The sequence below is a fragment of the Manis pentadactyla genome, chromosome 6 (assembly GCF_030020395.1).
Source record: "Manis pentadactyla isolate mManPen7 chromosome 6, mManPen7.hap1, whole genome shotgun sequence".
NCBI classification, from domain to species: domain Eukaryota; kingdom Metazoa; phylum Chordata; class Mammalia; order Pholidota; family Manidae; genus Manis; species Manis pentadactyla.
In genome coordinates, this window is record NC_080024.1 from 146512036 (window position 1) to 146534691 (window position 22656).

General features: G+C 47.0%; 1 long non-coding RNA gene across 5 annotated transcripts in view; it reads left to right on the forward strand.

The window, feature by feature from the left end:
- Positions 1-267: 267 nt before the first annotated feature.
- LOC118907749 (uncharacterized) overlaps positions 268-22656 on the forward strand; it is a 102019-nt gene continuing 79630 nt past the window's right edge. For 4 of the 5 annotated variants that reach the window (XR_008998376.1, XR_008998374.1, XR_008998373.1 and 1 more), the window contains exons 1-4: positions 268-360; positions 1269-1392; positions 3337-3459; positions 5590-5777. This is a non-coding gene — a long non-coding RNA (uncharacterized LOC118907749). The remainder of the gene's footprint in view (positions 361-1268; positions 1393-3336; positions 3460-5589; positions 5778-22656) is intronic. The other variant, XR_008998375.1, reaches the window with a different exon arrangement.

The window sequence follows — 22656 nt, forward strand, 5'->3', positions numbered from 1 at the left end:
CTTGCCCGCAGCCGGTTCCGAACCAATGGCGAAATAAGGTAGAACTAAGAAGGGGCTAAAAGGTCACCTGTATTACTTAAAGCTGCCAACGGACAATGTGGCTCGTGCTACTGGGTAAGTGCACTTCTGATTACCGAACCCCCCCGTCAGCGGGCGCACCCCAGCCCCCAGCTCGCTCCGGAGCCGAGCGCGCCCCCTGCGGGTGGCGGCTGACACCCCGGTTCCCGCTAGGCTGAGGGGCCGGGCTGCGCGTGCGCAGTGTGTCCTCCCCGCCTCCCGGCTGGGAGGGAGCGCGAGGCACGAGCGCCGCGGCGGGAGGGCTTCCCCCAGCGGCGGTCCTGCGAGCCCACGGGTGGCGTGGTGAGAGCTCCGTGACCAGGGCAGGAGGGGCTGAGGGGAGGTGCGGCCGAGGGCCGGGCGATGCTAGAGAAGCTCGTGCCTTTCCCAGGGGCCGGCACGGCGCTGGCGCGAGACGGGATGTTCAGCAAGTTGATTTCACGTTTCCTTAAGCTCAGGCCACTGGTCCCCTGTCCGCCGCCTCCCAACCCCTGAGCACACAGCCCCGCGGCTCTCACGGGCGTCTGGGCCCAGTCATTCGTTCCCAGGGGGTTGTATGCACACAAATGCACATAAATGTCTACCCGGCAATGAGCAAAAATACCAGTGAGCCTGAGTATTTGGAAACACTGTCTCCCCAAGTCTTCTCTCTCACTTACCAAAGCGTGGTGTCTGGGTGTTCAGGAATTTACGGCTGTGCCTGAAACGCCAGGGGCCCAGTACCGTCTGCGCCTGACTTGGGGTGGCCTGGGTGCCTTTGCGCGGGGCAGGGACTCTGCCTTTACATACAGGCCCTCCCTCTTCCCCGCGGGGTGTTTTGCAGGAGGGTGGACGATTACTGCACACCCCCTAGAGTGTGGATGCAGATGGCCCTGCTCCTCCTCAGCCTCTGTCAGCCCAGCCTAGGAGTGTGGCGGCCCAGCTTCCTGCCCTGGGGCCGGTGCCTGCCGAGGAGCAGGGAATCCAGCGCTCCTCACCGTGTCCTTTGGCATATGAAGTCAGTTCTGTATTTCCACCCTCTCTGCCTTGCCGTGGTTTTGCCGCAGGGTTATGCCCTATGAAAGATTTCAAGTCAGCCATGTGCCAACTGATGGGGACATCTTGCTGATGGAGTACTAACCAGAACTAGCTGTATGTCTCAAATGTCTAATACTCAACAAAATACTAATTTCCTCTCTGGGTTGATTAATCTTACTCTCGTTTTAATTCAGGATTTTGGCAGTAGCTGGAAAACAGCATCAGTTTCACAAGCTTGCAGACATCACCTCCTTTCTGTCTGGAGAGACCCCCGTGCAGTCTCCATCCTGCTGTTGGAGCTTTGGCAGGTTGGCACAGGTATGAGGTTGAGCCATGTTCCCTTGTTGTTCTGGTGGACCAAAAGTTGGTGGCATATCCACAATTTCCTGTGGTTCATCTCGATAAATAGAGTTTTTGGAGCTGTACAAAATGTCCTGTTAAGCTACCCACCCACCCACACACTCTTGGCTTCACTTTGTGCTCCAGTGTATGTTTATGAATTGACTTTAACTCTGGTTAGGCATTTCACTGTATCTCCCTTTTAAATTGCCTAATGTGCCCAATACAGGCTATTTCGCTTGCTCCATAATCAATTGCTATCAAGCAAATTATCCAAAAACATGTGGAAACCGCAGTCTGGATAATTAGCTGATGGATGCCTTGTGAATCTCTGCCATTGTCCCCACAGTGGGTGGGCACCTGGGAGCTTCCCACTTTCATCCCATTCCTCCCTGAGCCAAAGACAAATTAGACTGGGCACCGTTCAGGTGTTTTCTCAGTGAGTAGGACCCTCCTTTACAGATGAAACAGACAAGGCCTGAGGGACTGAGCCCCCACCCACTAAGAGCTGTTGCAGGGCCCAAGGGGAAAGTGTGTGTGCAGAGGGGTACCCTGCTCCCCCAGTGCAAAGCCTTGAGAAGAGGCCCTTTTGTGGCCTCTGAGGGCGAGGAGGAGGGGTGGGGCGGGCTGTGGTCACGCATGTGCTCCACCCAGAGGACACATCGGGTATGCAAAAGAAAATGTCAGAACTTCCCTTTATGTTTGTTGGCATTCTGAAAGATGCAAGAGTTAATCTTCACACACGGCTTGACTAAGTCAGAGGAACACTACCCTAAATGCTTCGCATACAGTGATTCACTTCACTTTGACAATAGCACCGGGTGGAGAAGAGGGCTATAAACCTCATTTAAAGAAGTCGTGGCAGGGAGGGCGCCAATGATAAATTCAAGGTCACCACCGGGAAGTATGAGAGCAGGGGCTTGAACCCAGGCTGGCTGGCTCTGAAACTCTCTCATCATCATATTATAACCATTTCAAGGGTGAGATCAGCTCCGTCATTGTATATGTAGTGTATATAGACACACACACACACACACACAGGTTCCAGCTTCGTGTCTTACTGGGACGTACAGGTTTTCAGCCCCTGGGTCGGAGCCCTCACGAGGGAAGGAGCCATGTGCTGTGCTGGTTCTTACCCACCACTGGGAATCTGGGCCCCCGTGGACCTCAGTTTGTAAGGGAAGAGCTCTTGTCATTCCCTGCTAGCACTAAGGCAGTAGGTTAATCCTCTTGATTAATCGTTAATCAAACAAAGGCATGAGTTTAGGGCAAGTAGCACAGTTTTCTGTCCCACTTAACTGCTTGTTTCACGGATAGTGCCTCCGTCAGCACTTAGGAGAGTCTGGGACCTTTTCATTCTCCATGGATGTGATTTCACAAAATTAAGCTTAAAAAGAAAAGGAAATGCACTTTGGATTTTTTGGTGTCTGTAGATCTATCACTAGTGACAGAGTTGTGACCTCACTGCTCCAGTAAAGCTCAGGGGAGGAGAGACTCCCCGGGGGAGGGATGGGGGTGGTGGTGGGGGATTGGGGAGGATCCAGGATGTCACAAACCAGATTACAGAGCATTGGAGAGGCCCCAGGACTGAGGGAGGAAGGATTTGTCCAGTTCAATGCAATGATGCAATGTATGAAAAAAGCTGCTTTTTTGTAGAAGGAGGAGCTATAACCCTGAGGTAAGGCTTCAGGTAAGTTCTAGAGTATTCTCTACCTTCTTGCGGAGTGTACTGGAGATGGGAAGGAGGGTTACAGCCTGACCTTCAGAAGGTAGGAGACAGACTTGCAAAAAATATCTGGAACCCCACTTAGGTCATTAGTTTTTTATGTTTGATTGATTGCTTAATACTGAGAAAGGTTAAAATATGGCGATAAAAAAGGATCGGGGTCCTCCCTTGTTTACATATTCTTTTCTCATTCCAAGATTTTAAATGGGTCCCTCCCATCTTGCAAGTCCTTGAAGAAGAGATCTTGCCTTACTAATATTTGTATCTCCGGGGCTGTCTGCGCCTGAGACATTGTAAGCTTTCAGCGTATTGTTACGTAGGTATGTATAAAAGAAGCACCAACTTTGCAAACACTGTGATTTTGTTGTCTTTTTGATTATGCTCTTCTTATGGAGCACCTCTTTACAGTGGTGGTAGAAGAGGAGCAAAGCTTTCTCTCACCCAGGAAGCCACGGGCTGATTAGAATATACAACTGATAATTTTTTTCTGAATATAAAAAGTTTGAAAAGATCAGAACATTAATGAAGAAAAAATGACCCATAATCTCATTAACACACGAACGCTGTTTCATTCCCTTCCAGTCTTTTTTCTAAGCACTGTGTTTTAATACACAATTTTGATTATGCTGTATTCAATATCCTTTCCTTCCTGTTATGTTTTGAGCATCCCCCCCCCTTGTTCATGACATTTCTTGGTAAACATTTTTAAAAGCTGGTAATATTTTGTCAGGTAAAAGTACCATAATTTGTTCAGATGTGTTGTAATGGTGGTCATTTGGATGGGTTCTGGCTTCATCTTTGCTATTACCCTGATCAAATTTATGCACACTTGGAGCAAGAGGCGGGAAGCTAGGCTGTTACTCTCTGTGAGTTAGGAGGGTGTGGCTCTGCTTTCCAGGCATGGGGAAGACGCAGCCCCACCGAGAGTGGTGAAGGGCCGGTGGGCCGGGCAGTGTTGCCAGAGGGAGGAGAGTGGTGAGCTCCAAGCACTGTGATGAAATGGAAAAATGCCCCCCATATTTTTTCTTCCTGGAAGAAGAAAGGAAATTCACTGAAGAGAAAATTCTGATATAGCTTTGGGCCAATTCTTAAAGAGTCAGTCATCTCAGCTTTGAGAAAAAATCCACAATTTTTATTTATCTTCTCTGTAAAATGTTCCTTTAAGTGACTGGTGGTTGAGAGCCACAGAGGGGGTTCACAGGGCACAGTCTCCATGAGAGGGTGCATGTGTGTCTGTCACAGGCGTGACTTGGGGAAAGGGCTTAATCAGGTGTCCTAGTGCCCAGAGAAAAGCGGCCACCCGGGTCAGGAGCAGAGGTGGCGTCACAGAGGGGTGCGTCCTGCAGTGGTCCTTGGAGAATGTTCAGGAGGTGGCCCATGGAGAAGTGGGGTGACAGCATCCCCGCCAGGGGCACCATTGTTTCTGGTATGTGAGGGCAGGACACCAACAAGGAGCTCAAGTTATCTGAACCCGGATTCTTAACTGCTTCGGCTGGAGCAATCTTTTACCAACATCATATCAGATCTCATTGTCCTGCCGCTTTAAAAAAAAGTTACTCTTCTAAGGTCATAGGGTATTTGAACTTCAGCAACTCTTTTTATGTAAATGTCAAGAGGAAGAAAAATTTGCCCAATATTCCTTTGAGGTTGAATTTCATGTTGTTTATGCAGCCCCAAACTGGCACACTGTTGGTGGACTTGAGTGTATCTTACCTACGCCAAGTACCATCCTCATAGTGAGAGCCTGCTGTCTCTGTCGTATCTTTGCATGTGGGCATTTAACTGGCATCACAAATTCATCCCATTCTAAACAGAACTTCTGGTTTTCTACCCTCCCCAAAGAACCTCTCTTTGTCTTTCTTACTACAAAAACACCACGAGTCACCCTTGATTCCAGTCCTCTCACCACTGCCCCCAGCCAGCTCCTCAGCAGTTCTGTCTGCTTCATCTTGGAAATGTGTCATTCTAAACCATCCACATCTGTCCCTCTCCCCTCTTGCCCAAGCCACCATTCTCTGTCAGGTGGGCTTCTGTACGAGGTTCCGTTGGGTAACCTCCCTCCGTTTTCCACCAGAACCACCATTTCAGGGCGTGGGCCACGCCAGGTTCCCGAGCCATCTCCATCGCTCCTGAATGAACCAAACTTTTCACAGGGGCTGCCCAGTCACCTAGGACCTGCCAGCCTCCCTGGGCAGCCTTGCCCACTCTCGCCTCCCTCTAGGCCAGGGCTTCTTGACCTCAGCACCCGTGACATTTTGGTCCTGATACTATTCCAAGTAGGACATTGAGAGCCATCTCTGGTCCTGTCCGCTGGCTGCCAGTAGCTCCCTCCCACACCTGTGACCACACAAAGGTCTCCAGACATTGCCAGATGTCACCTGGGGGCAGAATCAGCCATGTGGGGTCACTAGTCATGTCCCGCTGAACAAGCCGTGTGTCTCCCCTTGTAGGTCCTTGTGGCAACTCCCCGCCGGCCGAGCGCTCATGCTCAGACGCCTTCACGCACGCCTCCTCCTCTCTCTGAGCTCAGCTCAGTCGTCACTCTTCAGGAGGGTCCTCTTGACCACCCAGACTGAGGTGGCCCCTTGGAAGTCACCCTGGACTGCACCACGGCATTTTAATTCCCTCACATCAAGAGGTGAAACGATCTTGTTTCTTTGTTCACCATTCCCTCATTGGTTGTGAGCTTCATGAGACCAACAGTTGCAGCCACAGAGCGGGAATGTGGCAAACTTCAGAATGTCTTGGGGGAGTTTCTTTTAACAGCATCTTCTGGCCTCAGCTACCTCGGTCTGGTGACTTAGTGCTAGGGGTCCCAGTGAGTAACCCCACGGATCCAGTCTCCTGGCAGAGAAGTTCATGCGGCCTTCCTGGCTCTGACAGAAAGGTCTTGTCTGGGGCAACCCAAGCAAAACGCAGCAGGTTGAAAAGAGTCAGGTCTTGGAGAGGTTATTGACTTCAAGGGAGCTCTGAGGGTTGTGTCTGCAGTAGGAAGCTAATCCAGTAAGAAGCTGGCAGGGAAGGCGCCCTGCTGGGGGCCCAGCTGAGGGGGGGCAGGGGCTGCATCTCAGGGCCAGAGCGGCCCTCCCTGCCCAGCAGCCCGGCGCCCAGCCCGTCCCCCTGACCACTGCCCCATCACACGTCTCCCTCCACATCCTCTCTCCCCACATCCCACAGGATGCATTTCCAGGGCCTCCAGCCAACCTCTCGACTCTCTTCTCTTCGCCAAACGCAAGAGCCAATTCTGTCTTCTTCCGGCCTCTCTGAAGCTGCTGATTTAGTGCGTCACTTTCTGTCCTCATTGTCCTCTCTGCTCTTGGCGTCTTCCTTAGAGAAGAAGAATATCCTTTGCAAGATTAAAATTGACCGTGAAGTATATGCTTTTCTACATTTGTTTTTTTACATCTCATTTTTCAATCTCAATTGATTCAACTTGTTGCAACTATAATACATTACAATTAAACATTAGAGGCAGGCACTGGCAGGAAAGGCAATATTGATAGAATGTATGTCAAATACTGAAGTTTTCAACATAAAAATGAATCACTTTATTATTTCTTGTGGACATGCAGCTGCTCAAAACAGCATGCTCCCAGGTGGCAGAACTGAGTGTCGATGAGCATGTAACACATGCCCCTGAACTTGAGCTAAGCATCCAGGACTCTCGGTGATGTTTTTCTCCAGGGGCAGAAACTGCAACAAGCCTGTGGTTCCCTCTCCACCAGCACCAGTGTGTGCAAGGCTGGGATATCCGGTGTCTGGACTCATGAGATTTTGTCATTTATGGCTCTGTGGTGAGCTAATGTTGAGGAATGCTCTGACTCCAGCCGCTTTTCCACTGGGTAGATGTCAGCGACAGTGCTCGAGAAGCAGAAAAGGAATTAGAGAATTACTGTTGGAGGGCAAAAGTCCAGACTATTTTATCAAAAGCTTATTAAGCTAGCTCTCTCTCCCCCTCTCCCGATCTCTCTTTCTCTCTCTTGCTCTATCACTCACACACACACACACACACACACACACACACACACACACACACACACACACACACACACACAGAGGATTCCCTGGCTACAGCTCAGCTCTAACAATTTTGTAATTTTGGGAGAATGTACTGGATTCTAAAATCTTCTGGGAGGTTTTTGTCTTGAGAGGCTAACCCTGGTATGTCATTTTTTGAGGCTGACTCCAGTACAAAATCCACATCCAATACACAAATGTAAAGAAACATTTTGTTCTAGGAAAATCATGAAATAAGCTGAATGCATACGTTTGGATGGGAGGCAGAGTCTTCTGCTTGAGGTTTTTTTTTTTTTTTTTTTGAGAGGGCATCTCTCATATTTATTGATCAAATGGTTGTTAACAACAATAAAATTCTGTATAGGGGACTCAATGCACAATCATTAATGAACCCCAAGTCTAATTCTCAACAGTCTCCAATCTTCTGAAGCATAAGGAACAAGTTCTTACATAGTGAGTAAGTTCTTACATGGTGAACAGTGCAAGGGCAGTCATGTCACAGAAACTTTCGGTTTTGATCACGCATCATGAACTATAAACAAGTCAGATATGATTATTCATTTGATTTTTATACTTGATTTATATGTGAATCCCACATTTCTCCCTTATTATTATTATTATTATTATTTAATAAAATGCTGAAGTGGTAGGTAGATGCAAGATAAAGGTAGAAAACATAATTTAGTGCTGTAAGAGGGCAAATGTAGATGATCAGGTCTGTGCCTATAGACTAAGTATTAATCCAAGCTAGACAAGGGCAACAAAACATCTATGGATGCAGAAGATTTCTCTCAGAACAGGGGGGGTGAGGTTCTATCTGCTTGAGGTTTTAAAGCGCTCTCCCTGCCCACTCCAGGAGTGCGTAGCCCCAGCACGATTAGCCATGGCCATATGCTTATCTGGTGATTGCTATTTGCATGTGTATCTCTGCATTAAGCGATTTGAGGTACAAGATGAATCCCCTTTGTTGCCTTCCCTTGCGCTTGCTGTGCCTGTGTGTGAAACATATTCACTGTAGAAACTCGCTGAGCGGACAAACTGCAAGGCCAGTCCTGGGATGAACTCTCATCCCCTCAGGTTGCTGTAACAAAGCACTGTGATATGGGCGGCTTGCAACACAGAAATTCATTGTCTCACAGTTTTGGGGGCTAGAAATCAGATCAGGGGTCGGCAGGGCTGTGCTCCCCTCTGGGACCCATTGGGGAGGATCCCTCCACACTTTGTCCACCTCCTGGTGGCTCCTGGCCACCCTCGGCAGCCTTGGCTTGCAGCTGCACACCCCCATATGGGGTCTGCCGCTGTCCCATGGCCTTCCCCCTATGAGTCTGTGTCTCTGTTCAAGTTTCCTTCTTCTTCTAGGGGCACCGGCCATATAGGATTGAGGCCCACCCAGTGTGACCTCATCCTAACTAATTATATCTGCAAGTAGGGCAATTCTCTGAAGTACTGGGGAGTCAGGACACAATTCAACCATAACAGGCCTTTCCAAGGAAGCCTGTGACAATACCCTGATGTCTTCAGAAACAATGGAGGCTGATCACGGCGGCCAGAAGGCCCAGCCATTGTACCAACCTCCTGGCCAGTGGTTCCTGAACTGAGCCGTTATGCCCAGGGCTCCCCTGCACGGAGGCTGCACCACGGTCTGACTGTGGTCCTCGAACTTGTGCTGATCCATGGGCATGTCCCCAGCAGCAGCAGAGCCGTGGGGCCCAGAGATGAGCTGGGCTGGCAGGAGATGCCCACGGTCGGCAGGAGATGCCCACGGTCGGCAGGAGGCTGGGAACGAAGCTTGCGTTCCCCTTGGACAGCTACGGGGGCTTGCACACGCCCAAGACGGGCGACGGTGGGAGCCAGTCGGCGAGAGGAAATGAGGCGGAGGCCCAGGCCTGGAGGCTCGTGGTGGTGTTCAGGCCAGCACGCCGCAGCGCTCCTGCAGTCGGGGCGGCGAGAGCTGGGGGCGCGTCCGCATCGTCAGCCAGCCGGGAAGGTGTGTGTCCCATTAGGCGGAGCCCCCATCCCAGGAGGGCGAGGTGGGCCAGGTGAGGCAAGGAGCATGTGGGCTTCGTCCTGGCTTCCCCTGCCCCCCACCCCCGTCTTACACCTGCTGATGCTCCGCAAACCAAGCCGGCGCTCTGGCAGGAGGCAGGGGCCCAGGGGCCGGGCCAGAGAGGCGGCGGCGGCGGTGGACTCAGTGCCCTGGGGGCTGGGGTGCGTGCGGGAGGGTTGGGTCAGGGGGATTCGGGGGCCGGAGGGTGTGGCTGGGGCTTGGCATAGCCACGCTGGGAGGCGAGGGCCCGTCCTAACAAGTGTGACCAGCACCTCGGGGCAGCTGAGAGCGGACAGCATCTCTGACGGGATCCAGTGATCAGGGCTGCTGGTGCGTTTCCCCCCGAGGGGTTCCCAACCCTGCTGCACGTGAGAATCGCTTGGGGAATATTTTAAAAATACCCCGGGGTGCCAGGGTCTCACCAGAGTGATTCTGACGTAACTGGCCTGGGGGCGGGACCTACGTTAGTATTTTTAAAGCACTTTAGGCGATTGTATTGCAGAGGCAGGGTGGAAAATCTCCTACCCCTTATTGAAGGACAAAAGAAGAAAACGGGGAGTTCTTTTCCCAGCTCCAGGGGAGCAAAGGACTCCCTGAGAGCCAGGGCTCTGGTTACGCACAGACAGGCGCCGCCCAATCCGCTGCCCCTGGAGCCTCCTTCCGAGCGCAGAGAGAGCCATCCTGGCAGGGCCGCCGCGTCCGCGAGCCCCCGGCCTGGGCTGCGAGGCCGCCCCGCCGGGAACGGGGCTTCTCAGCGCCTCTGTGTCTCGGGGGGCCGTGGCAGCAGGCACAGGACCACAGCCAGAAACTAACAGCTGCCCCGGGGCGGCACCAGCTGAAGTCACCAGCAGGGGCAGCTGGGCCCCGGGGCGGCGCCCAGCAGGCACCCTGGCGACCACCACAGAGGCACCCGTGGGTGAGCCCTCTAGGTGACGTGGGGGGTGAGGGCAGGGAGGCGGCGTGAGCTGGGGCGGGAGCCATGCCCCGGTGCCTCTGCGTTGTAGGCCTGGCTCTTGCACACAGGGCAAACTGCCCGTCCAGCCTCAGCAGGATGGGGAAAAGCGCAGTCACCTCGCTGCCGCTGCAAACGTTAGTTACGGCACATTTCACTGCCTCCTGGAAGCACGAGGTCCCGCCGCACAGCCTCTGCCCCCCCACCCATCCCCCGGGATCCTCTCTCTGGTGTTCGCTTAAATTAAATTTCAGTTCTCTAAAGTGGCATAGAGGCTGATGATAGGGAAGCACCAGGGTTTTATTTACATTACAGTTGACCCTTGAATAACACAGGTTTGAACTGTGTGGGCCCACTTATGTGTAGGTATTTTTCAATAAATCCACTGGAAAATTTTTTAGAGGTCTGCAATAATTTGAAAAAATACTTTCTTTTCTCTGCTTACTTTATTGTAAGAAAGCAGTATACAGTATCCATGACATACAAAATATGGGTTAATTGGCTGTTTATGTTATCAGTAAGGATTCCAGTCAACAGTAGGCTACTAGTAGTTAAGTTTTGGGGGAGTCAAAAGTTATACAGGGATTTTTGACTTTGAGGGGGAGTGGGTGCCTCTAACCTCCACGTTGTTCAGGGGTCAAATGTAGTTTCTTCCACCAAGATACAAGTTGAAGGCGTCTTCTGGTAGAGATGCCAATACCTGTTTAGTGCCCTGTGGTTTATGCCTCACATAGTTCTCATCTCTTCCCATCATTACATTCTGGAGACAGACACCCGTGGATCTGCACTTTGCACCGTCTCTGCATTATCGGGGGACTTGCGGCTTCTCCTCTCCAGACCTCCCACTGAGAGATTTTTGGTGCTCGAGAAACTAACTCTCCTTGATGGAATTCAAGTTACAGCTGCCGTATTGTGAACTTAGGGTCTAAGCAATAGTCCGGTTATAGCCTTGCTCCTTTGTAGCCATCAGTGTCACATGGGAACAGTGCCAGCCTCGCAGCTGTGTGACCCGAGCCATCCCACAGGGCCCCACATTCAGAAGGACTCCACACTTAGGAGGGTTGCCCACTGGCTTCATGTTCTGCTCTCCTTATCTTGAAATTCTTAATTTTTGAGCATGGTGCCTTACACTTTCACTTTGCAAGGGGCCCTGCAAATTTTGTAGCTGGTCCTGCCTGAGAACATCTTAAAAATGCAGAATCTCAGGCCATACCCCACATTTTAACAAGATCCCTGGATGGTTCATATGCATGTGGAATTTTGGGAGATGCTGCTTTATACCACTTTGGAGTTGTTTTCCTAGTAGTTAGCACAGAAAGATGTTACTACAAGAGATTTCAAAGTCCTGAAAAATGCATGCAGGACAACGAAAATGTGGGTAACCTACAATTGTGTTTTCATAGTCTTCAACTTAATACCTTGGAATGTGCAGTGTGTTGGCATGAAGTCGTCTCAGAAGATTCTCACCGAACAGAGCTCTTGTCACTGAAGGCTGGCGGGGAACAGACCAGGCACTGCGTCAGCCCAGTTCCTTCATTTAGTGGTGGTTACACTGAATCCAGTTTTGGTTTACGGTTCCCAGGTCATCGCCCTGTCCGTCCTCTGCCATCCATCCTCTGCCATCCGTCCTCTGCCTCTTCGGTGATGGGGTGAGGGCGCACCTCGCAGCAGAAGGCACACAGAGCTTGTCGGTAGAATCGTGGGGGGCCACAAGAGCTCCTCTGACTCTTCTCCATTTCTGAAGCAGTTATGCCTGCTTGCCACCCCCTCACTTTCCAAGGTGGTATTTTTATCCGATTTGGATTCATATAACTTCGAGGACCCACCCTGACCCAGACACAGTGCACAGTGGGTGTTTTCGTACATGATAAGAATCCCCCTTACATCACAGCCTACCAGACATGTGGATAGTTCCCGATAGGCACTGAAGAGGGGTAGTAGTTGACCTGAGCTTGGGTGACCCCAGTGGCATCCTACCCCAGCTGCCCCATCTGGCCTCCTCTGGGGGCCATCTTCCTGGGACTGTCTCCTCAAGGCTTGTGTGCGTTTCCAGGGAACCAGACTTTGTCATAAAGTCATGCAACACTGTGTGTGGACGCGGCACTAACCCTTTGCATTGGCGTCCTTTCCCCCTACTGGGGATGCTCAGGATTCAGCCTGTGGTCTGAGGTCTGCGGGGTAGGAGCGCTGCTCTGGGGAGGCTGCTGGGTGGAACTTTCTGCACAGAGGCCACCGTGGATGCGTTGGTGGCCTTCCTGGTGTGCCTGTCTTCATGCACACATAATCAGGTAATGTTTTGCACATGGGGCCTGCCCCGTCCCAACTTCCTACCCAGTAATCTGCTGAGTGCCCTCCTTTCTCCCACTTGTCTTAGGATCTAGGCTCCATAAGCGTGTGTGTCCATAGAGACACAGCCACCTGTACAAATCCAGAACATCGATGGTTCTGACCAGTGGCTTCAGAGTGCGTCCGTCTAGGTACTCCGTGACGAGTTCCCTACCAGCCTGTCACCGCATGGCCTGAGCATCTGCTGATGCAGCCCCAGGGCCATCAATCCTGTAGGTGTTATAAATGGTGATTTTCTAGTTCTGCCCTTCCTTCCAAAATGATAACAACACTTTCCCTCGGGAACTCTTGGTTGTCCTGCATACAGTTTGCACCAGAAAGACAGGGTAAATGGTACCTTCATGCTCTCCAATGGTGACCAATATTTTTTTAGTGTGATTATAAATTCATGGGCTTTACATATTTTATGGGTTTCAATCCATCACATTCATTATTCTTTTAAATGCTCAAATTGTTCCAACTTAGATCAGCGCAAGCCCTGTCAAGTTTTGGCTCCTGTGGCCAGTTTCCCATTATTTTGCTGCTCTTTCTTGACTTTAGGGTGTATTCCGTTGGGTATGTGCAGTCAGAATACTGCAGTGAAAAGCCACCGAAAATCGTTCTTTCCCTGTGAGGTTCTGCCAGCTGTTTAAGGTACATTAGGTTTATTATACATTTCTGTGCTTGACCATTCCATGATATAAAGTGAAAAACACAGGACCTCTTGTGCATTTCCTCTCGGAGGGAATTTTCCCAGAGAAATGAAAGGCCCAGCACGTTTAAAGGCCAATGTGTAAGGATGTTTATTGCAGCACCTCTGATCATGGAAAAGGGGGAGTGGGGGATGCCTGTTAACATTGATTTCTAGTTATGTGAACACTTGTATGGCCCCAAAGTTAAAACTATAGAGCAAGGTACATCTCAAGAAGTCTACCTTCTAGTCTTGTTCCCTTCGTCCCTTCCCCATAGTTAGCAATCTGTATTACTGTTCTTTGTCCTTCCATTGTTTCTTTTTGAAAAGATAAGCGCAGAAGACAGTATTATAAGCACTGTTCTGCACCTGGGTTTCTGTTTTTGACCTAACAGTGTATCAGGAGATGTTTCCATCTCAGTGCTTAGAGAGCTTCTGGTGGCTTCTTACAGCACTGTGCTAGTACTTTATGAAGTGTGTTCATGGATATTTGGGTTGTTCCCAATGTTTTACTACCACACATAACGCCCCCATGCCTTGCTCAGATACCATTTGGCTTTTTTTTTTCAGTGTCTCTTTGGGGTAGATTTCTAGAAGTGGGATTATTGAGTCAAAAGGGTAAATGCACACACAATGTCAGAGGGCATTGCAGGTTCCCCTCCGAGAGGTCATGTCATCTTGTACTTTTAACAGTCAGGTGTGACAGTGCCTTTCCCTATGGCCTCATCACAGTGCTTGCCGTGTTTATGTCTATTTGCCAGTCTGATAGGTGAGAAATAGTGTTGCAGGGCACATTTAATTTGCATTTCCTTTGTTACGTGTTTAGTATATTTTCATGGGTTGAAGAGCCGTTCCCATTTATTTTTTGTGAATTATCTGTTGTATCTTTTGCCAATTTTTCTCACACGAATCACTGGTTCCTTTCTTCTCAATGTTTTGACTCTATACATTCAGGAAACTAGTCCTTTGTGATAAAAGCTGCAAATATTGTTTTCAGCCTTTTGACTTTCTTTATCCTGTTTTTTTTTTTTTAGAAATTAGCTTTATTTTCAAGAGCAGTTTTAGATATACAGAGAAATTATGGAGAAAACAGAGTCCCTCATGCCCTCTCTCCCTGGCACACAGCTTCCCCTATTATTGACATCTTGCAGGAGTGTGGTACATTTGTTACAATTATGAGCCACTGTTGATACACTATTATTAGTCACTAAAACCCATCATTTACATTTGGATCCACTCTTTGAATCCTACAGTTCTATGGGTTTGGACAAATGCATATTGTCATATATCCACCGTTATTACACTATCACACAGAAAAGTTTCACTGCTCTAAAGCTCCCCCATGCTCCACCCTTTCTCCCTCCTTCACCCCAATCCCTTGGCCACCACTGTTTCTTTTTACTGTCTCTATAGTTTTCCCTTTCCCAGAGTGTTGTATAGATGACACTGTGTATCCTCTGCAGCCTGACTTCCTTCTCTTCACAATGTGCATTTAGGATTCCACCTCCTCTTATAGTGACTAGATACTTCATTTCTTTTGGTGCTGAATCACATTGTTGCATGGAGGCACCACCCTTTATTTGGCCATTCGCCTCCTGAAAGACATCTTGGTTGCATCCACGTTCTGGCAATTATGAATAAAGCTACTTTAAGCACCCATATACAGGTCTTTGCGTGGACATAAGTCTTCAACTCACTTGGGTAAATACCAATAAATGAGGTCTCTGGAGCATATGGTAAGCGTATGTTTAGCTTTGTAAGAAATTGCCAAACCATTTTCCAGATGACTGGGCCTTTTGCATTCTCTCTGTGATGAATGTGACTTTCCGTTGCCCTACATCCTCACTAGTATGTGGTGGTGTCAGTGTTTTAGGTTTTAATCATTCTAATAGGTCTGTAGTGGGAGCTCATTGCCTTAATTTGCAACTCTGCCCAGTTATATATGATTTTGAGCATCTTTTCATATGTTTGTTGCCATCTGTATATCTTTGGTGAGGTGTCTGTTCAGATCTTTGGCCCACTTTTTTGTTGGGTTGGTTTTTCATTGTGAAGTTTTAAGTGTTTCAGATATTTTGGATATGAGTCCCTTATTGGGTATGTGTTTTGTAAAAATTTACTGCTGGTCTGTGGCTTCTTTCCTCATTCTCTTGACAGCCATTCATAGAGCAGCTTTCATTTTCATGGGGTCCACTTTATCAGTTATTTCTTTCATGGATTGTGCCTTTGATGTTGAATCTAGAGTCATCACCAAACCCAGTGTCACCTAGATTTTCTCCTGCGTTATTTTATAAAAGTTTTGTAATTTTGATTTTTACATTCAGGTTTGTGCTTCATTGAATTAATTTTTGTGAAAGGTGGAAGGTCAATGTCATTTCTTTGCATGTGGATGTCCAGTTGTTCCAGCACCATTTGTTGAAGATGTGTTGTTTATATTCTCCACCAGATGGCTTTTCCTCCATTGTCAAGGATTGTTGACTGTAACTGTAGGTTTACTCCCGGGCTCTCTCTTCTGTCCCCTTGATGCATTGGTCTGTAATTTCAGCAGTACCCCACTGTATTGATTACTGTAGCTTCATAGTAAGTCTTGAAGTCGGGGATTGTCTGCCCCTGTTGTTACTATTGTATTGACTATTCTGGGTCTTTGGTTCTTCCATACTTCAGAATCAGTTGGTTGATATACACAAAATAACTTGCTGGGATTTTGCTGGGAATGCACTGAATTGCATGCATTTGGCATTTCTTATATCTTATGCACCTGCCTTTTTTTGTTTAACATGGTACAGTTCAACCATTGTGTCATATGTAACAATAGTTCTTTCTAATTTCAGTATATAGTATTCTGTTTTACAGATTAGACCACAGGTGTTTTTTTTTTATCCATTCAACTCTTAATGGACATTTGGGTTGTTTCCAATTTAAGGTTATTGTGAATAAAGGTAACATTAATATTCTTGCTGAAATTCTGTGGTGCCTATACCAAGGAGTGGAATTGCATTATATTTTCAGTTGAATAGATAAAGATAAATGATTTTCTGGAGTACTTGTACCAAGGATGGCTCGCATCAACGGTACATGAGAGTTTTAGTTGTTCCAAAATCTCATCAGCCCTTGATATTGTCTATCATTTTACTTTATTTTACTTTTTGAATTTCATTCTGTGGTCATGTCTTATTATAGTTTTGTTTTGATGTTGAGCACCTTTTGATATGTCTGTTGATTATTTGATGATAGTCTTACCTGAAGCACCTGATGAAGTTTTTTATTCATTTTTCTGTTGGGTTGTCTGTTTCTTGTTGATTTCCAGGACTTTTTTTTATCATCTAAAAGTTAATCATTTGTTGGGTATATTTATCTTCTCTTACTCTGAGGCTGCCCTTTCACCTTCTTAATGTTTTATTTCAATGAAAAAAGTTCTTTATTTCAATTAAAAGGAGTCCTTAATTTCTTAATCTTAATTAATTTCAGACTATGAGCTTCTTCTTTAAGGATTAGTGAACTTTAGATATTCTCCTATGTTTTCTTCTAGATGATTTACTATTTTATCTTTTAAGTTTAGATTTGCAATCTATCTGGAAATGATTACTGTGTATGATGTGAATTAGGTATCAAGGCTCATTTTTTCCCCAATGGTATCCAGTAGGCTCAACATTCTTTATTATAACGATTGGTCTTTCCTTATGGCACTGCATCAACCAGGTGACCATATGTGTATGACTTGATATCTGGACTTTCTCTGCTATTTCTTGGTTTGTCTGTCTTTTCTTATGCTTTTATCACACTGTCCCAGTTGCTGTGGCTTTATAAAAAGTCTTTTTTTTAAAGTTGTGGTGAAATATATATATAACATAAAATGTTACCATTTTAACCATTTTTAAATGTACAGTTCAATGACATTAAGTACATTCACAGTATTGTACGATCATTACCAGCATCCATATTCAGGATTTTTTAATTAAAGCATTTAAACATTTTTAAATTGTGATAAAGACATATGATATAAAATGTACCACCTTAACCATTTTTAAGTGTACAGTACAGTTCTGATAAGTATATTCACAATGTTGTGCAACAGATCACTGGACCTTTTTTATCAGCGCTTCCCAAACTGATAATGCTGGTGAGGATGTGGAGCAATGGAAAGTCACATTCCTCACAGAGAGAATGCAAAATCGCCCAGTCATCTGGAAAGTGTTTGCAGTTTCTTACAAAGCTAAACATACTCTTACCATATGATCCAGAGACCTCGCTTCTTGGTATTTACCCAAGTGAGTTGAAGACTTATGTCCACACAAAAACCTGTTCATGGGTTCTTAAAGCAGCTTTATTCATAATTGCCAGAACGTGGATGCAACCAAGATGTCTTTCAGGAGGCGAATGGCCAAATAAAGGGTGGTGCCTCCATGCAACAATGTGATTCAGCACCAAAAGAAATGAAGTATCTAGTCACTATAAGAGGAGGTGGAATCCTAAATGCACATTGTGAAGAGAAGGAAGTCAGGCTGCAGAGGATACACAGTGTCATCTATACAACACTCTGGGAAAGGGAAAACTATAGAGACAGTAAAAAGAAACAGTGGTGGCCAAGGGATTGGGGTGAAGGAGGGAGAAAGGGTGGAGCACGGGGGAGCTTTAGAGCAGTGAAACTTTTCTGTGTGATAGTGTAATAACGGTGGATATATGACAGTATGCATTTGTCCAAACCCATAAAACTGTAGGATTCAAAGAGTGGATCCAAATGTAAATGATGGGTTTTAGTGACTAATAATAGTGTATCAACAGTGGCTCATAATTGTAACAAATGTACCACACTCCTGCAAGATGTCAATAATAGGGGAAGCTGTGTGCCAGGGAGAGAGGGCATGAGGGACTCTGTTTTCTCCATAATTTCTCTGTAAATCCAGAACTGCTCTTGAAAATAAAGCCTATTAATTTTTAAACAAACAAGGTAAGCAAAGTCAAAAGGCTGAAAACAATATTTGCAGCTTTTATCACAAAGGACTAGTTTCCTGAATGTATCGAGTCAAAACATTGAGAAGCCAGAGGGGTTCAAGGCCAAGAACATGACTTTGATTCTTGGCCCCAGAGGTGTCCCGTTACTCTTCCTGAAAGAGAACCTTTAGGAAGTTCTCTCCTCTGGGATCGAAACCCTTCGGGTTGGAATTTCTCTTTATGGCAGATTATGATCTGGTCTCCTGGCAAAAAAAAAAGCGATGAAAATTATGTCCCCGTGACTATTTTGACAAAAGAAACCACTGTTGTGAGGACAGAATGAGAGCAGCCTGGCTCAGCCACTTTACATGTGAGGATGATGGGGGTGTTGGGAGACAGAAACTCAATAGGAGCCCATCAGATAGTGTCTTTGATAAGGGAACACACACAGACTTAGTGGCATCAATAAAGACATGGTTGCATGGCCTTCACCAGAAATAGCCGTGGCTGGTATGGCCAGACCCCACGGTGAGCACACATTCAAGCCGCCCCAGCACACCGCTTAGTGGAGAGCACAGGAAGAGGTGGGAGCCAGGAGACAAGCATTAGGGAAGGGGCTGCTCTTGGTTTGGACAGGAGGCCAGGGGTGGGAACGAGACAACCACATTACGTGGAGGCAGGCTGAGGTCTATTTGGGAAGTTCCAGGTCCCAGAATACAGCTGGGGAGGGAGTGAACATTTCATGTTGGATCGGAGGGAGCTGTCCAGCAAGGGTTCCCAGAGTGACTGACAGCCGTCCCGGGAAGTATTTATTATTACGAGGGGTGGAGGATGGCCCTGGATGGAGCCTGTGGCAGAATGAGAGGAAATCACTTGCTAAATTCTAGACTCCTTATGTGGGGGACAATGCCTCTGATTACACACACATTTTCCAGTAAAAGCACACTTTATTCATTTAACTTTTAGCACAGGGAACTTTGAGGTTGTGGCAAATTTAAGAAAATCTTTTTTCATGAACAATGAAACAGTAAGAATAGAGGCAACGAGGAAAATTAAGAAATGTGAGGGTTCTTACAATTTGGAATGCGGCCACTAGGGGGCAGAGAACGATAGCTATTGGAGCTACTCAAACCATTGCGATCCCAGTGCTTTTTTCACTACCACGGAATGCTTGAGTTAAAAAGGAAACGTTTGGTAAAACCAAAAATGGCTTTACCATTGTCAAGAATGTTGAGAATTCAGAGGTAGCTTATGTATTCCGTATAGAGTGCTGAGTATCAAAAACTTCACACCGACTGGACAGCTCTGTTCTCTTGGCCTGGCCGTAGTGACATACAAGCACGAGTGTGTGGTGGCCACGGCTGTTCAGTCAGGCTGGCAAAATGAGGGACGGGTCACGCACATGGAGAGTTAACACAGCTGCTTTCTCCGCTGCTGCCGTCTGATTCTGAAGCATTGTTAAGTCCGAGGTAGACCCAAGGGAATCAGCCCCAGGTACAGCCTTGTCCTGGTCTCAGAAAAATTTGAAATTGTCACCACATGGGGAATTTTTTCCATCGTAACCATTCCTGGTTCACAAGGCCCAAAGACGGTAGATAGTAACGGGTGGAGAACAAGCTGCCACACGCAGTGGAAGGGCACGGAGAGGTACCTCTGTTGGTGCGTCATAGCTTGTGAAGGCCTTGTAGTTAATTATCTTAGGCAGAGAATTAAGTGTTTAATGCAGTGGTCTAATGGGCTGGATTAAAGCACTTTCTGACCTTGAAGGTCTGTGATCTCTCAAGAATCCTTGAGGTGTAGATGGGAGAAAATATCCCATTCACAGAAACTGATGAGGAGTTCCTTGTCCGAGCTCATTCATTTGGCAAATATTTATGAGCTCTGTACTAGGCCAGTTGAATGTTAAGGGGCTCACAGATTAATTGAGGAAACAGACACATGGCCTCAAAACAGAGTGTTGTCTGTGGTGCCATAAGATGTGTGCAAGGAGCTGTGTGAGCAGAGACATTCCAAGGTCCATGTGAGGGAAGGGACCCAAGGAGGCTGTGCAGAGGTGGTGGGCTTTTTTTTTTCCCACTGCCTGGACTATCCCCAAGGCATTGGGACTAGCAAAAGCAAAACCACCATGGGGGGACATTTCTGTGTCCCAAATTGCACTGGGTTCCCACAGAAAACAACATAGGACAGAACAAGAGCATCCCTGTGGAAGCAAGCTTACAATAAAAATAAAAAATTATAAAACACTAAAAGACATAGTCACCATAAGTGAAAGTAAGCATCTGTCCGAAATGTCACTGCTTTCAGATAATAGGATGTTCAGATAGAAAGTATAAAGTTATATGTTTAAAATACAAACCACAGAAGAGATTCAAACTAATGAGGATAAATATGACCAGGAGGATTTTAAGAAGGGCCAAACAGAACTTCCAGAAATGAGAAGTAAGACCATTTAAATGAAACACTCAGTGGAGAGGTTAAGCAGCATCTTAGACACAGCTAAAGAAAGAATCTGCAAATTGGAAGATGGAGCCAATGGGAGACAGAGGATATTAATGAGATCCTCAGAAACAGGGAGGATAGAAGAACAAGAGCTGTCCTATCCTTAATAGTAATTTCAGGTGAGAACAGAAAGAATGAGAGTGACAATCCTCAAAGAGATACTGGCTGAGATTTTGTTTTATTAATTTTAGCATTTCAGAACATTTTATTAATTTAGAATTAACAGGAGACATGATTCACATTCAAGTGGTAGGGGGTTCTATACAAGATAAATAAAAATAAAGACACACCTAGACAGATGGAAATGAAACTACAGAACACCAGAGAGGGAAAAAGAGATTAAATCTCTCTGGATTAAGAAACCAGAGATTAGAAAGCATGGAAATAGGCTTCCTTTCAAGACAACAACAGTCCGACTGAAAACAGCCTTCTCAGTATCAACAAGAAAAGTCAGAGGCAGTGCACATATTGACAGAAAATAACAACCCAGGCAGACATCAAAATGTAGCTAAACTACTATTCAAGAGCAAAGACATGACAAAGACCTCTCCAATCAATAAAAATGAAAGGTTTACCCCTAGCAGGTCCTCCCTGAAAGAAACACTAAAAAATATACTTCATAGAAAATAAAGTCAAATGAAAAGGTCATGAGTGGGATGCAGGAGGGCCTCCTGCTTCCCCTTTTGTGCTTCTCCCTCCCTTCCAATCCCTCTGCCATGGCCCCTCCACCTCCTGCCTCATGGTTAGGTGAGTGCCCAGGGAGGGTGGTGGAGGAGGGCAAGGGAGTCCTCCATGGTACCACTATCCCAACAGCAGCATATAACCTCTGCCCACCCACACCTGTGTTCTCAATGCCTCTGTGTGGGGGTTCCCTAATCAGCTTGCTACTGCTGGGACCCCCAAGTGCATCAGAGGGCCCCAAACTGTAATCCACAGTGCAGGCTCTGGAAGGGGCCACACTTTTTGTGAAGGGTTTTAAGATTTTGTGAGGACTCTCCCAGATGTCTGTGCCCCACAGCAATACCCCATTGGTAGAGGCGGTCACCCATCTCTATTTGGATTCTTTCCGAATCTGACCCGAAGACAAAGATTCCAGATGAGCAGTTTGTTTGGGAGCTGGTCTCAGGAGATGCTGGCAGGGGCATGGGGAAGGAAGACAGCAATGGGAGGTAGCCAGGAAAGCGTGTGGTACCAAACTGGCTACCATGTAGGTGACCTAAGCTTAAATCTACTCTGAAAACTCTGGAAACCAATAAAGAATGCACACCTCAGAGTTACCTGCTTGAAGGTCCAGGGAGCAGGGCTATTTATACACCAAGTCCTGTCCACCATCGTTGGGAGGCCGCGCCCAAGAGCATCAATTCCTTGGCACTTAGTTGGTGGCACAGGTGGCAAAGGGGGACTCCAGGTCAAGAGAGGGTAGGGTCCTCAGGACATGAAATGAGGTGCTGGCAGTTGGAATTTGTGCCTGTTAGTGTTGAAGGGGAAAGACAAGGGTATGGATGGGATACAGGCAGCATCTGCTTTAGCACCTGAATTCAGTGCCTTAAGAAGAATGCACTGTTTTTACAGGTGAAAATAAAAAGACCCCAACAAACTCAGGACCATGGCTGGCTGTCTTCCTCATAGGCAAAGGTGTCTTAGAACTCCCTGTCGCCCACTGACATTTGCTCACATAAGCTCTCACATTTCTCACACAAACTCTCAGTTCTCCCAAAACCTTTGGGAGGGATTGCAGGCAGCCTGGAGCTTTTCACTGTCATTAAAGTAACAGAATCTAAAACACCCAAGCATGTGATTTGTCCAGTGGCCTTGCTAATGGCCTAGCAGGCAATCCAGCAGGTACACGTGTGCTCGGAAATCTTTGCAGGTGCAGCTCCACAGACAGCAGGTGATGGATTCCAAAGAGGAGGAAGTTCAGGATGCTTAAACTTACGGCTGAATTAAAATACCAAAAAAACAGTACATCTTTTTATAAGTCTGATATTTGCCCAGATTTGAGTACTAGAAAAAGAACTGGAGAAGAATGGAATTAGAAACTCACCTTTTGGCACTCC